The sequence below is a fragment of the Ascaphus truei genome, chromosome 1 (genome assembly GCF_040206685.1).
Source record: "Ascaphus truei isolate aAscTru1 chromosome 1, aAscTru1.hap1, whole genome shotgun sequence".
Taxonomy (NCBI): domain Eukaryota; kingdom Metazoa; phylum Chordata; class Amphibia; order Anura; family Ascaphidae; genus Ascaphus; species Ascaphus truei.
This window is the reverse complement of record NC_134483.1, coordinates 369,011,737-369,026,961: the sequence shown is the minus strand read 5'-3', so window position 1 is coordinate 369,026,961 and position 15,225 is coordinate 369,011,737.

Sequence of the window (15,225 nt, the reverse complement as noted above, 5' to 3'; positions counted from 1 at the left end):
CAGATATAGAGGAACACAGCCTTTCTAGTATTCTTTCATGTGTAGCCCTCTCTGGATTTCCCCAGGGCCCCTTGGTCACGCTTACCTCCGGTAGAGCGGGGGAGGTGTCAGCAAGTGCGGCGGTACTGCAGGGAGTGTGGAGCGGTGATCGAGTTGCCGCAGATTCCTGGCGGCCCCCTATGCAGGGCACCGCCATGTTTGGTTGTGCAGTGAGCTTTGCATATGCGCAGAGAGGTTCCAAGTGCGGGGACCAGTACAGAAGCGCACGCATGCGCAGAAGATAGCGCAAGCTGCGGACAATGCAGCAGATAGGCTCCGCATGGGGGAACTACAATTCTCAGCAGCTCCAGGGGCTACAGTCACGTACCAAGTATCAGCCAATATGGTGCGCAGAATCTCCCGCAGGGAGAGATAGATACATTTTGCGCGCTGCAGTCATGCTAGTCGGAGCTGGGACAAGGAAGGGGTAGGTTGTGTGTGCAGGAGTCAGGCTCCTGAACCAGGCCAGATAGCTCCTATTAGGCCCTAGGTACCCAACATAGTGCACCAACTCACCTTCACACATTAGTGGGCAGCGCTGTACCACACATTGGGTGGGGGATTGTACAATATGCAGATGATCATGATTAAGAGTTTTTCTGTTCCCCTCTTTGCCCCTCCCCTTTACCCCTTCCCCCCACCCCCCATCTTTTCCTCCTTCTCTTCCCTCCCCTTCCCCCATTCCTTTCCTTTTCCCCCCTTTCCTTTCCCCACTTTCCTTTCCCCCTCCCTTTTCCCAGGGTTTCGTGATTCAATATGAGTCTTGTGCAATACAGTACCATACAATTATAAGAGTACACTTAGTAAAAGAGTATGTTTCATGTGCCCCCCATTGTTGCAACATTTTATTAACTTTTTATATGTTTTTCAGCAATATGTACCATCCAGAGATTTCAATATATGTGTTTTGAATTTAATATATGTAACACTAGACTAGTGTTGGTTTTGTATTTTACAGCCACTTGTGGTCATTGTATGTTAATCATATGATCACTAAGACACACGTTTTCTCTGGAGGTCCACAGCTGAAATAGTTTTAATTAAGTTCCTGTTCGCAGGGTTTGTACTTTAAATGTTGGGCTTGCAGTCACTCTGCTCACTCCCAGACGAAGCGCTACTAGAGCGTGAAACGCGTAGAGGAGGAGGCTGTGTTGCAGCCTGCTGTTTTCATTAGTGTGTGTCCATACCAATAAAGCTACTTTGTTCAACTGTGGATCTGACGTCATTTGGCTGCTTGCTGTTGCACCGGATCTTCCCTCTTCACTTCCGAGTCTATTGGAGAGTATGAGTACAAAGGGTGTCTTTTAAAGGGGCAACCCACCTTAGGACCAAAGTGAACTGATGACAGTCAGATGTTTAATGGGTTACACCTGTGTGATCAATATATTTTGTATCCAAATCTGACAGCTATAAGTTTTAAATTATTTTTTTGAAGTTTATTAGTAAACATGATGCACTTGGAAATTTACTAGGATATCTACTTACTTAGATATATACCAGCTGCTTCCTTAGGCCTCGGTCCCGCTGCGCTCGTTGGCGCGGGCGGCGGGTCGCGAGTTCCCCACCAGCAGGGGAATCCTCGCGAGCCGGTCCCGGTCCCCCCTGGCTGCACAGCTGACTACACGCTGTAGCGCGTCAGCCGCTGGAGACACCAGAGAATGGTGTTTCCTAGCGTTGACGCGTGACGTGTGTGGCTGTGAGCCAATGGGGAGGGGAGGCTGCGGGAGGAGGAGAGGCTTCGGGGAGCGGGGAGGAGTGTGGAGTGAAAGCAGGTGAGTGCCTTTCTCTGTGTGTGTGTCTGAGTGCGTGCCTGTCTGTGTGTGTATGTGTCTGAGTGCGTGAGTGCCTGTCTGTGTGTGTGTGTGTGTGTGTGTGTGTGTGCCCGAGTGCGTGAGTGCCTGCCTCTGTCTGTGTGTGTGTATGAGTGCGTGAGTGCCTGCCTGTGTGTGCGCGCGTGTGTGTGTATGAGTGCGTGAGTGCCTGCCTGTGTGTGCGTGTGCGTGTGCGTGTGTGTGTTTAAACTTACCTTCCAGCTCCAGCCCGAGTCCGTGGAGGGAGGGGGGGGAGAGTAGCGGGTCCCTCCGCTCAAGCCACGCCCCCCCTCCCTGTCAAACCGCCCACCTCCCGCCCACCTCCCGATCAAACCTCCCACCTCCCGCCCACCTCCCGATCAAACCTCCCACCTCCCGCCCACCTCCCGCTCCGGCTCCCGCTCCCTACAGACCGCAGATCGCGGTCTGTGTATCTCAGCGCACCGCCTGTCAGCAGCGCAGGTGCGCTGACTCTGGGAGCGGGGCCTTAGCCTTATGTGTGCTTCCCCTCGTCTTATCTTTATTGGTTCTCTAATGAGGACAGGGCTGGATAAGGGTAAAGAAAACACTTGATTGACAAATTCCTGTTCAGAGGCCCATAAGAAATTTAACTTGCAATTCATTTCCCAAATAAAGATTGCAGCCAAACCTTTTGCTATTAGCATGTTTAGATTTGTGTACTAGACTGTTTTCTGTCCTGCTATTTGGGGCGGCCCCTTTAAATGGTAGCTAAAAAGCGAATCCACCAAAGTTTATGTTTATTTATCTCCGTTTTCTTGTTAAAAGTCATTTAACTATGTGACTGGAATTATGCTAAATGTGTATTCCAGGCTCATTACCAAATAGCAAATCCAACAAGATGATGGAGCGGGGTGCATCTTAGTCATATGTGACCAAATAAACCAATGCCAGTGGCATTTTAAAGCTGCAGTTCAAGCAATATCCTACGTGTGTGTTTTTTTTATTCAAATAAATCAGTTCTGAACTATGAGAAAATACTTTTAGCTTAATTTTTTTTTTTTAATGTATTCTAATGTAACATTTTTGTTGTTGTTTTTTTAGCACAGATATCAATCATTTTTGCTCCTATAGCAACTACATACAAAGTCACATTCCCTTCTGAAACAGCATCACTGTTTTGAGCCTTGTCCTCTCTCTAGCAGTGAGACAGTTGAATCTAGTGCCTGCCTGGTCACATGATATTCCTCGCAGAACTTTGGCTGTCAGTGCAGCAGAAAATTACCCAAGATGCATTTAGTGAACCCGGAGCAGAATTTCAGCGATCGATTACAGGAGAACGGATCGATCAGCAACTTAGCGAATTACTTGTCAGTGTGTAGATTGTATTGATGCACATATAGGTGTATTATCTATGGAAGTACCATGGACTGTCCTAGTCTGTGGGAACAGGCTTGAAGAAGGGGCATTGTAGGCCCTGAAACATTACGTTGCCCACTATATAACATCACATTGACCTTAGCATTTGTTATATGTTGTCTTTACCTCCCCCCCCATTTTTTCCCGCTGCATTGTTCCATCCCCCTTGTTTCCCCTCCACCCCCCTCTCACACTCAATTGTTCACTTTTTGACTTTATTCAATGAGAAGTATCCTCTATGCCTTTATTACGGTTGGCTTTGTATCTGTATCATTTTTTCAATATATCATTGCTATATCGTAATTGACGTTGTGTCTGGTTTTCCTTATTGAGTGCTGGGAACCACTATAGATATTAGTCATTGTTTTGAGGGGGTCTGAGGTCCCTCTCTGTTCCCTTGCACCATAATATAGTTTGTTTCATTAATTTAACTCACTGGTGGAGTGCCACCTAACTCACATACTTTTTATACTTCTATAAATATTTTTAAATCCTTTTGTCTGCCTAGTTTCTTAACACTGTGAACTGAAACTTGAGAAGGGTATGATGTCCTTTAGCTACCCTATTTAGTACAGTAGTATGCTATTGTAGATGGAACAGGGCCATTTCTCTTTTCTAAGGCTTCGTCCCCTGTGTCGACGCTGCACGCGTGCCTGCCAGGCTGGCGGCGCGTGCAGCTCTATTCCCGGTCTATGTAGAGCTACATGGGGAAAGATGGGGGGGGGGGGGGGGTAGGAGGGCGCAGGCGTAGTGGGGTGTGTGGCCATGACATCACCCAGCAGGTTCGCCCTCATTGGCTGAATCACCGGGGGGGCTTGCCAGCGCTCCGTCGCCAGATCTGAACACAGTTTTTCTGTCTTCAGAAAAATCTGGCCACGTAACGTGGCGGCCAGCCCTGGTAGTGGGCCCGGCCCCATTGAGGGATGGCCCTTGTCCCTGCGGCGCACGCCATAGCGAGTGCTACAGCGGGGACCTAGCCTTAGGCACCTCTTCTCACTGGTCCTCTGACCTCTGAGGGAAAAAGCATACAATGGTTGAAGAATACCCTTGCTTGACATACATGTCTCTTTTTGATGTCAATCCACAATTATGTGCTTATCAGTGCAAATTAGAGTTCTTGTGGAACTATGCTGACACTGTGATGTCATTTACAAGTGCCGTGTGTGTGTTGATCAAGTTTTTTCTATTCCCACAGATAAAAGTGGACAATTACCCTGACACTACAATTAAATGCTGTATTTTCACTGCACTCCCTTTCTTTGCACCCTCCTTGGAGGCTGTAATTTTGAGTTGTTACTGCACAGTTTAAGATTTTGCTTTGATAGGAAGACTGCGCTGTACCGTGGATTCTAACATTTTAAGAACCACTTCATAGCCACCGGATCAGTGGCCTTCTATTTCTCCTGATTTTGATGGGATTCGTTCAATTGCACGCATGGATCTTATTTCGACATTTTCTTTCCCCTAAATATTTATTTACATATCTTGGTCTCTTTTAAGGCTGTGGCCACACTGCCGCTGAGCACGCTCATGCTTGAGAGCGGTGATGTCACCAACTCTCCAAGCATGAGCGCAGGGTGTCCTGCTTAATTTTGCAAGCGTGAGTGGGGGGGGGAGCGTGGATCGGGGCTATTTCTGTGTGTAATGTATGTGTGTGTGTGTGTGGCTGTGTTCTGTGTGCATTGACTGCTGCTGAGCATGCTTCAAAGTCAATTTAGTTTGTCTCCCCAAGCGCCGAGCTTGGGGACCGTACGTGCTCATGAGTGCGTGCGCGCGCCGTGTTAGCATGGCCGTACCAATTGATTTTAATTACATTGAGCGCGCCAAGCATGCTCAGCGGCAGTGTCGGCGCTGCCTAAAGGTCTCTACTGAAAACAAACAAATTCTGAAATGATAAACAAAGAAAAAAGTGAACTATATGTGACCCTGCTTCACAGACACTGAGATATTGGTTACGGAATAATATTTTCCAGACTTCATCCACTGGTAGCTCTCACTCCTACGCTTGGTAGGTACTTAGACTTGTTACCCATAGTAAGGGATAATGTGATAGTCTCTTGCATAGAGTCAGTAATGCCTGATATACTCCTTGAGAAAGGGCAGTCTATGCCCGAAACGCGTGGGAGGAGGTTTCCCCATTTTTGCTTGTCCTGAGTGCTCCCTTTATGTAGTTCAAATACATTTTTCCTGTTTTTAATTAATTTCTGGTGAGTCCCAGTCCCTTTGAGGGGTTGCCACATCGATCTACTATTTTTTCTATAGAGTCAGTAATGCCTGATATGGAATGGGCCTCTCAGGAATACACTTCGGGCTCCTGGATTAGTACCTGCTGCTATGTACTGCATGCTTCTTCCATACCTATTTGATCAGGATTGCACTAGGAACCTTCCAGTTGGGCCGGTCCAAACATACTTTGGAGTTACTATGCCAAGAACTCCTATCAAGAGCATACTTCCTCCTTTGCAATAGTGAGAACAATCTTGAACCCCTACTACTGGCGCTTACTACTAAAAAAAACAACAAATGATGATAGGGCACATCTTAATACACAGCTATACATACAGTATATACCTATTTACAGGACTCACAGTGACGATCCCAGTTAGAACTCTGAAGAAGCGGCTTCTAGAACATGGGGATATACCCTCTATACTCCTTATAGTGATATCATGGGTCACAATACACACAAGGGATTGACAATCGCTTATGCAGTCATCCTACATCACAGGATCAGGGGGGGGGGGGTTAATATATTTATGTGATTACATTTGTTTAAGGATGGCAATTGTATTGTTACATTATTTAGAAAATGTTTGTTACTTAGACTTCTCCAAAAACTAGTGTTTTTGGGTTGAAGAGTTTCTGCCTTGGCTCTGTATCTTTTCACCATTATGTTGTATCTGTTTTTTTTTATACATGCTGAGCTCTTTTTTTTTTATAACAAGCAGTCAGAAAAACAGTAAAAATATATTTTGATGTACCTTGCAGGACACAGTGCTACTGTGTTGCTGACTGCATAGCACATACTAATGCATTTTCATTGCTTTTCTGGCAGCTAGTACTTAGTGCTTCCTAATGTGACTGTCTTCTACCTAAATATCCTATGCCTTTCACTTTAGCTGTGACTAATGTGCTTGGGTGACACAGCTCTCAGCTATTTGTGGTGTGACTATCTCCATTACCATTGGTCCAAACTTAAATTTGTATATTGATCAAACTACAACGATTAAAATGAATCTCAACATTTTTTTATTTTTATGGATGTAAATATTTGCAATTTACTTTTGAGAGCTTTATTTTTTTCATAGTTGCTGGATTTGATGCATCTAATGTGTGCCTGCAATTTGTTTTCCATGTAAAGCTATGGTTTTCTGAATGAATGAGTATAACTAATGAATAAATAATAGTTGCATTTGCACGTCATTTCTCATTGACGAAGTGTAACGCATTTTGGAGAGAAGACACGTGGGGGAAAAAAGAATGCAGTTTGCCAAAGGGTCAGTTATAGCAAATCGTACCCTATTTGTGCATGGAACCACTACTACAACAAACACAGAGATAAAGAACACCTATATTGGGAGCACTACGCGGCTAATGATACTGATTTGAATAGTCCAAATATAGAACCCGATGGAGACAATAATTATTATAATATGTGTTATGAAATTAGGTTAAAAACAATTTTATTAGGAGAAATCCTCAATTAAAAAATACGGTCCTCAATACATAAATCCTAGGATTTATGTATCGAGGACCATATTTTTTAATTGAGGATTTCTCCTAATAAAATTGTTTTTAACCTAATTTCATAACACATATTACAATAATTATTGTCTCCATCGGGTTCGATATTTGGACTATTCCCATCAGTATCATTAGCTGCGTAGTGCTCCCAATATAGGGGTTCTTTATCTCTGTGTTTGTTGTTGTACCTTTCCCCTGGTTGCAGCACCCTTGTCATTGGCAGTAGCGAGGGTTCCCTCTACCTATTCCCCCCTCCCCCTCCCTTACCCTGGTTGTTAATGGAACCACTACTAACAATTATTAAATGAACCACAACAAAAGATGTTTTTTTCCAACCTTCTTGCTCCAGTAGGTTTATATGCTAAAGGTTCCTCACTCATGATTCCAAATTGGTTCACTGTTTCTCTTAATAGGTTTCTTATCCCCATACCTAGTCTATGTACTATTTATTTTACTAGTGTCTCTTTATAACATTGAAGAGATATAGTTTACAGTGGAGTGCAATTTCAGACACGCAACTTTAACGTGGCATACATCTTTGATACTGATCAATAAAGTAGACAACAAAAGGTATTAGGTCATCTTCTGGATATTAAACAATTAGTTTATGTTATAAACTGACATTGAAGTACCCTCAAAGACAGCGGATATGTCTTACATTAGAGCATAATATATCAGACACTAACTCAATATTTAACTAAGTGGTAATTTCAGCACCTCCGTCTCAATGTTCGAAGACAACCAACAGTAAAAAAAATAATAATAAAGAAATAAAATCCTTGAGCAACCTTGAGTAAATGCTTCACTGAATCATCCTTTAGGTCATGAAAACTGTAACTTTCAGTTACACCATAAACATTCTTGTTATTGCAATGAGCTTATTTGAAATAAAAGAACATTTTCAAGATTGATTTAGACAAACATATAATTGTCAATTTTCTCCAAGTTCTGGGAGCTAAAACTCTTAGTGACAGGAGCACAGCATGTTAACCTTTTTGGGTGTGCAACACTTTGCCTCTCTAGCAATAAAAGGGTTAACTGAAGTGATTGCAGCCTAGTTCTTTGATGTGTATTTACACATTTATTTGGGGTGATGCAACCATTTTACTAGGGTTTTATGTTTTGTACAGTCCAAAGAATATCATTTTGTTGTGTTTCAATTTAAAGATATTTTATTTTATGCCAGAAAGATGCTTGTATGTGCATATTGTCTCTTAATTTGGACTTTGTTATTAAACACATTTTTAGGTTGGTTCTTGTTTTCCACATAATGTTTTGGAAGGATTATCACATGCTGTACCAGCAGTTTCATCAATACTTTCTCAGTCTTCAAGAGCATGACTTGTTCTGAGATCCGGAAATAGACAATCACATCTTTTCAGCACAGTCAGAGATACCAGTGAGGCTTATTATTTAGCAGGCCGGTTTTATATTATCTTGCAGTTTTGTCACTTAAATACAGGAAATAACTTAGGTTAAACATCGTTTATAAAATCCAGCCCTATTTAATGGGACTTAAACTTCAATTACTGCTCGGTAATCAGTACACCGTATTTACTATTGGAAATAACAGAATCTAAATGAAATGCAAATGAGATTATTTCAACCTAAGCAATATTAAATTCTATATTCATTAAGCTCTGTTATAGTTAACGCCAAGAAAAATGCTACGCTATTTGTCATACTTAACCCTGACTCTTTGTCAAATCAGCTGTTTGTTTTCTATTTTCCCGTTGCTTACACATTCCAGTGAGAAATCAGTTATTTGTACAAAGAATGATGTATTGATATAGGACTGAACTCTTCATTGACTTAATTAGAATCATTGTGACTATTCTTAAAACGGCTTTTAACTCAGCACCACAGCTTTATATTCAATTCAGCATTATTTTCTTCTATGAGAATGAAACTATCCACATTGACGAGCTTATACTTTATGTTGTACAAAGTGCAAAGAATAATCGCCTATAAAACTCATGTTAACAAACGTTGAACTATGAAACAAATGTTCAAAATAATAGAGATTGTTACATGTATGATGGGCTTCAGTGCATTGTACAGTAATATGCTGCTAAATGGAAGTGTACGTTTTTTTTTTTTGCAATTAACATTGCCATTAATTATTAGAGGTGTATTCTAATAATCTTCTTATTTCCAGTGTTCATGTGCTTCCTGACAGTCTCTTTTGCCTTAAGCCTCACAAAACTCTAAGGAATTTGCACAGTGACTATACAGTGCATACAGACCTCAACCCAAGCATACTAATACAGAATATTGCATAATTTAAATGCTCATTTCCTTCTAGAAGGGAAACTGCAGGTTTTACAATCTGAAAGAGAGGTATTTATGTATTAAAATTATTTTACCAGAAAATATACACTAGGTAAAGGTGAAAGGTACATACACCTTTTAAATATTTTGGGTATTAAGGACATGATATTCACTGATTATTGTAATGTCTCCCCAACACTGCAAATGTACATAAGAGGAGAGGGACAGGGAGAGGGCGGGGAGGGAGAGACGATACCCAAAGTCCATAGAAATCAGGAAACAGCATACTGTAAGGTATGGTAGTCAAAATAAGTGTATTTGGAAAAAGGCACAGAACAGTGGAATACCCAACGTTTTGGCCCCAGAAAACGGGACCTTCCTCCACATTCATGCAAAGGTATGACATTTAGTGAGACATATATACCCTGCAATTAGTGAAATCATTTGTAACGCCCACCCATTTATCTCCTACTGGTGTGCCTACTGTTCCCCAACATATATGCATGTACACACACACACACAAACACATATACATATAAACAAAAAGTTTGCGAGTGAGCTGATTTTACCTTGTGTTAATTATACCTAATTTTTACTGAATCACGCTATGGAGCCTGCGCTTTCCTCTTGAGAGATAATATATATATATATATATATATATATATATATATATATATATATATATATATATATATATATGTTTGTGCTGTTGCCATTGTCATTATCCCATGACAAATGCCATCTGCTCATATGGGCATCTTTTCTGCTTCCATATTTACTAGCAGCTAAATATTGATGTTGAAATCATAGTCATTTAGTTTCACACATAAGATGTTGCACAAAAACAAAGCTATTCCTATTGTATGGAATATCATCAGCTGAAATCTATTAACCTAACCAATGCTAAATGTGCAGCAAGAATAGCAAGCATCTTGTGAATTGAATGGCCTGATGTCTACTCATGTTTTTTTTTTGTACATTTAATGGCTTTCTTGTCCGGCATAAAGAGTTGCACAGTGGAAATAATGACTGGTGAGTAGCTGAATGATGAACTAAATGCTTTCATTTGTTTAGTTCACACGAGACCACCCATACAATGATGTCCAGGGTTCTTAGCAATCCCTCTGGAAAAAAATATGTTGTAATAAGGGAGGTGAAATATGGTTTAGTGTAAGAATGAGAAAGGATAAATGGCAAGAAACATAACTACTACAACATCTGCCAACGGCACAGAAAATTCCAGAGGCTAGTGGTAGATAAACTTTCCTTTACAGTGCTGGTGACCTGTATCCATCATGGTGAGCTCACGGCCTCCAAACAGACAGCACAATGCCTCCTGGCAACAGCAAAATATTTTCTTTGGCAATGGGTTTCAGGTGTATTCCTCCTACTTCCTCTGCAGGAATGAAGCCAAATATATTTTGAAGTAATAACATCTGTCATGCATTCACAGGTGCACTTCAGCTTTGCAAGGATGAAACAACAGTAATAAATGATATTTATACCATTAGATAAATGTAAAATATCACATGTCAGATCCAGGTGGTGTTCACATATAATAAGAGATTTCCTTGCAATGATGCACACTATATACTGCTTGGAGGGATTTTCTTTTGCTACAATACCAGATTCTCATTTTTATTAATAAAATGAACTCAAGTGTGCTTGTTTATTTCCATGAATTATATTAAAGGTTTTATTCTGACAGGGGAAATTCAGCAATTCAGACATGAGCAGTAAGCATTTACCTAACAGTGTCAGAAAATAAGGCACCTTACGGCATATTCACTTGAATAGACTGGTGTCTTTTGGATTAGCACTGTTTAGTAAATATGACAGACGTCTACCATTGGAAAGATACAACTGAACGATAAATAAAATAAAAGGGTATGTGAGGGTGAATCATTTCAACATCACCTGTCAGCGATGGTGAGTTCAGTCTAAAAGGTTTTTTTTTAAATTATGGACCAATAAAGATCATTTTTATACTTATTCTGTTTGAGACCCACTCCATTGGCTGTGCGCTGAATCATTTCTATTTGGACTTCTACTACTTCTTCCGGCTGCACGCCTACCAAGACACACTGGACTGGGGTACATCTATGTGAGTACATTTATTCAATTCTACTTATCTCAAGTTGTGAGCCTAGGATTATAACAATGAGGTTTTTGACTGGGTTAATTGCCCCCAGCCGTGACCTTCAGGGATGTATATGTCCTTATACTGACTCCACTTATATCAAGATATATGATGTTATACCTCACTAGCCCCAGTATCCAATGTTTGTGTCTATATCATTATGTCAATTGTATGAAGGATAAGAATCTAGCGCTGGAGCACATGAATCACTAATTTGCTCTAAAAGCTTTTAACATTGTACGTATACTTTATTTTTCAACCAACTGGGCAAATGTTTAATGAAATATAGAAGTATTGGAAATGGTGGAAACAGGGCCTGGACATGAAATAGATTCTGGAAAGCCTTTCATGCTCATATTTTCATGCCACTTGTGCCAATGCTGTGTGTAACTAAATGACAGGAAAATGACAGTAAATAAACTGAATGAAAAAAAAAACAAAAAAACGTTTCGCTACCAATGCAGCAATATTTATTCTACAACACACAACCAAGTACGTTTCTAAGCAGCAATCCGACCTTCTTGCCTTTTATCTTTTTCACCTGCTGATAAATATCCCACAGTGGCTGTTCATTATCAAAAAGTAGCTATGCTTTTGGAGATCTTCCTCCACAAGATTTTCAGCTTCTCAAGGTTACCTGCTTTATAGAAGAAAAAAAAAGTTATTGTCTGGGTGATTGCATAATTAGCAACAATTTAATATTCATTTTCAGATCCCACATGATTACCCTACCCCTTTTCCTCGCCACCTACAGATACCTAATATATTCAAAACAAACAAGAGTGGGGAGAAATGCTGCTGCAATTGAATGAAATATGAATTATTACCAAAAAAAAAACAAAGTCAAAGGTCCCAATGGGGACCGAAATATCGATCACAATATTAAATATTTCATGAATGAAAGTCCCAAGAGCTCTGGATCTATTTTTGAATTGATCCACATACTTCCAGATCCATGGCATCTGGGTTGGTAATAACATTGAAAAGTGTCTTACTTCATGGAGATTCTTCTAATATATATATATATATATATATATATATATATATATATATATATATATATATATAAAAAAAAACATAATACTGAGTTAAGTTATGGTGAGTAAAAAAAGTGACAAAAACCCTCCACAGGAAAGCAAATATGCAAATATAGCTGTATGCTCATCTGCATGTCTTAGGCAGGTCTGCAACCCCGCCTTTCCCCATTATCACCCAGCATACAGCACTTCCACTGCAAAAAGGAATAGAGGCTGGGGCGCTCCCTTATTTATTAGGCTTGTGGTGTGGCCTATGTTGTAATGTGTAACCAAATAAGGGGTAGTTTATACTTGCCCTTGTTGTTTTCTGCAGCTGGACCTGTAGAGAAGATAAAGCCCGGAATCTTCTTGTAATGACAGTAGAATCGGTGGATTGGTCAGCGCACGGGTTTTTCGCTCACAGGATGAAAAGAGAAAATGTGGGACACGTGATTAGTGTCAAGCTATACAAAACATTTACCAGTAATATAATGTGGTTTAATGAAAATTGAATAAAAAATTGAATAAAAAATGCTTGGATAAAAAAATGCTTGGATAAAAAATCTTTTAAATATTTTGTTAAAAGACTGAATTGGGGCTTGGATGCAGATGTCTAAGTAAAAATACTTCAATGGAAAGAAAGGGGTTTCTGTGGTTGGTGGTGGTGTGTGGGATGGGACATAGAAATGTAAAAAATATATATAGGGACTGCAGGGGCCGGTGGTTGGCGCGCTTGTGTGCAGCCTGCTGCCAAACAGGGAAAGTGATGCTGCTTATGCAGTAACAAACAGAAAAAACCCCAGAAAAAAAAAAAAAAAAAAAAAAACAGAAAAAAACACAACAGCCTGCTGTCTGGCAAAAGTGGTGATGCTTGTTTGGCATTGATTTTAAGTGTTTGCCAGAAGCAGTGGTTTCCTCCTCCTTCTGCTGGAGGTTGTATGCGGTGCTGCTAAGTGAAGTAAAACGGAGTTTTCTGGTGTAGGGGTGACTTCCTACTCCTCCTTCTGGAGGTGGTATGTAAGTGGCTTCTCTCCCGGGTGCCCGTTTAAAAGAAAAACGGCCGAAACCGGTGAGTGGGTAAAGTTAAGTTTATTGTGTCATATACAACATAAAGAATAAAACACTTACAGTACAGCTTTGGCAATAGCCCAGCTGCAGCCTGATCGTCCGATGGCGCTCCTCCGACCGGTGTATCCCCCGTGACCGCGTCCGATGGCGGGAACCGGAAGGGGAGGGCTTACCGGATGTCAACAGGCTGGCTGGGTCCTTCAGGTAATGGGCTCCGGCAGGGAACTACGCGTTTCGCAGTGATGCTTCGTCAGGTTCCTGCCGGATGCCCTGGATCTTCCCTTTTTATAGGTCAAAGAAGCTGGTTAATTGATTGATAACAATCACTTGGTGTTCCATATAATTACAGTATTAAAACAGCTTATACAACAATTGGTGGTCTTTTTTGTTTTGTACATTGATTGTAATGAGCGAATGGGGGAAAGAAGGTAAATGCAATAAAGATGCAAAGTTAACACAGTTATGTAAAATGGGTCAAACAGTTAATTGTTCAAACAGTTAATTGTTCATATGTGGTGTCACTCTTTCATATATGATTGCCTGGAGCTTGGTTGTTTGCAATTAGGCACTCAAGAGAAAAATAGAAAATGTAGAATACAAAATGCTCATAAAACAGTACATACTTCTTTATACAAGTGCGTAAAAATGGGTGCTATGGCATAGTTACTTTGTACTAAAACCCTGTTTTCGAATCCTCATATGGATAAACATAGCTTTGTACTAAGCTGGTAGGTGGTTTAGTAGTTGGGGGGATATGTGGTAAAAAGATATAAGTAATTTAATATTGAATGAAGAAATCACATCATACGTCTCTTCATTAAAAATGAACTGCTTACTGGCTTTATTTAAAACATGAAAAAAATGAAAAAAATGTGGAGAAAATGTTTGCTAAAAATTGTATAAAAATGTATAAAAATTAGGGATAAAATTTATGACATCAGAATTTTGTGTTCTCAGGGTTCAATGGGAAATATGAATTTTTAGAGATGTCTTTAAAGTGTATGAGATTGTATTCCACTCATTAAAGACCTAAAGACTTAAAATGTATGTGCCGTGTCGGGGATTCGAATCCAGGGTCACAATTATTAGTCACTTAATATCTGTGTGCCTAGTGGGTTAGGCTACACAGATGCTGATATTACAGTGCAAATTTGGTGGTACATTGAGAGGTGAGTTGTCACAAGTAGATCCTCATAGTTGCGCCGGTACTAGTGCAAAGGAGGGGGGGAGAGAAGAGGGGATGCAGGGTGAAAAATAGAAAGAGAGAAGGGAGTGGAGGGGGGGGGGTAGGGGGAGAAGGAAGGAGAATGAAGGGTAAGGTGGAGAGAGGGGGAGAAAAGGAGACAAAGTATGATTAGTACTGTGTATCTTGAATGAACGCAATCTTTACTCTAAAAATGCCCCAATATCTATATCAATGTTGAGTCCTAGGGGTGCTAGCGTTTTTAATTTGTAGATCCACAGAGTTTCCTTCTTGGCTAGTTTGGTTAGTCTATCGCCTCCTCGCCAGAGGGGTGGGATCTGTTCTATGGCTCTATAGGTGAGGCCGGAGGGGTCTCCCTGGTGTTTTAATGAAAAATGTTTGGACACGCTATGGGTCATTAGCTGCCGTCGAATGTTCCCAATATGCTCGAGTATTCGAACTTTTAAGGGTCGGCTGGTACGGCCGACATACTGTAGTCCACAGGGGCAGTTTAATAGGTAAACTACGTGATCGCTCTTGCAGTTGATGAACTGTGCAGTCTTAAATTGTTCACCT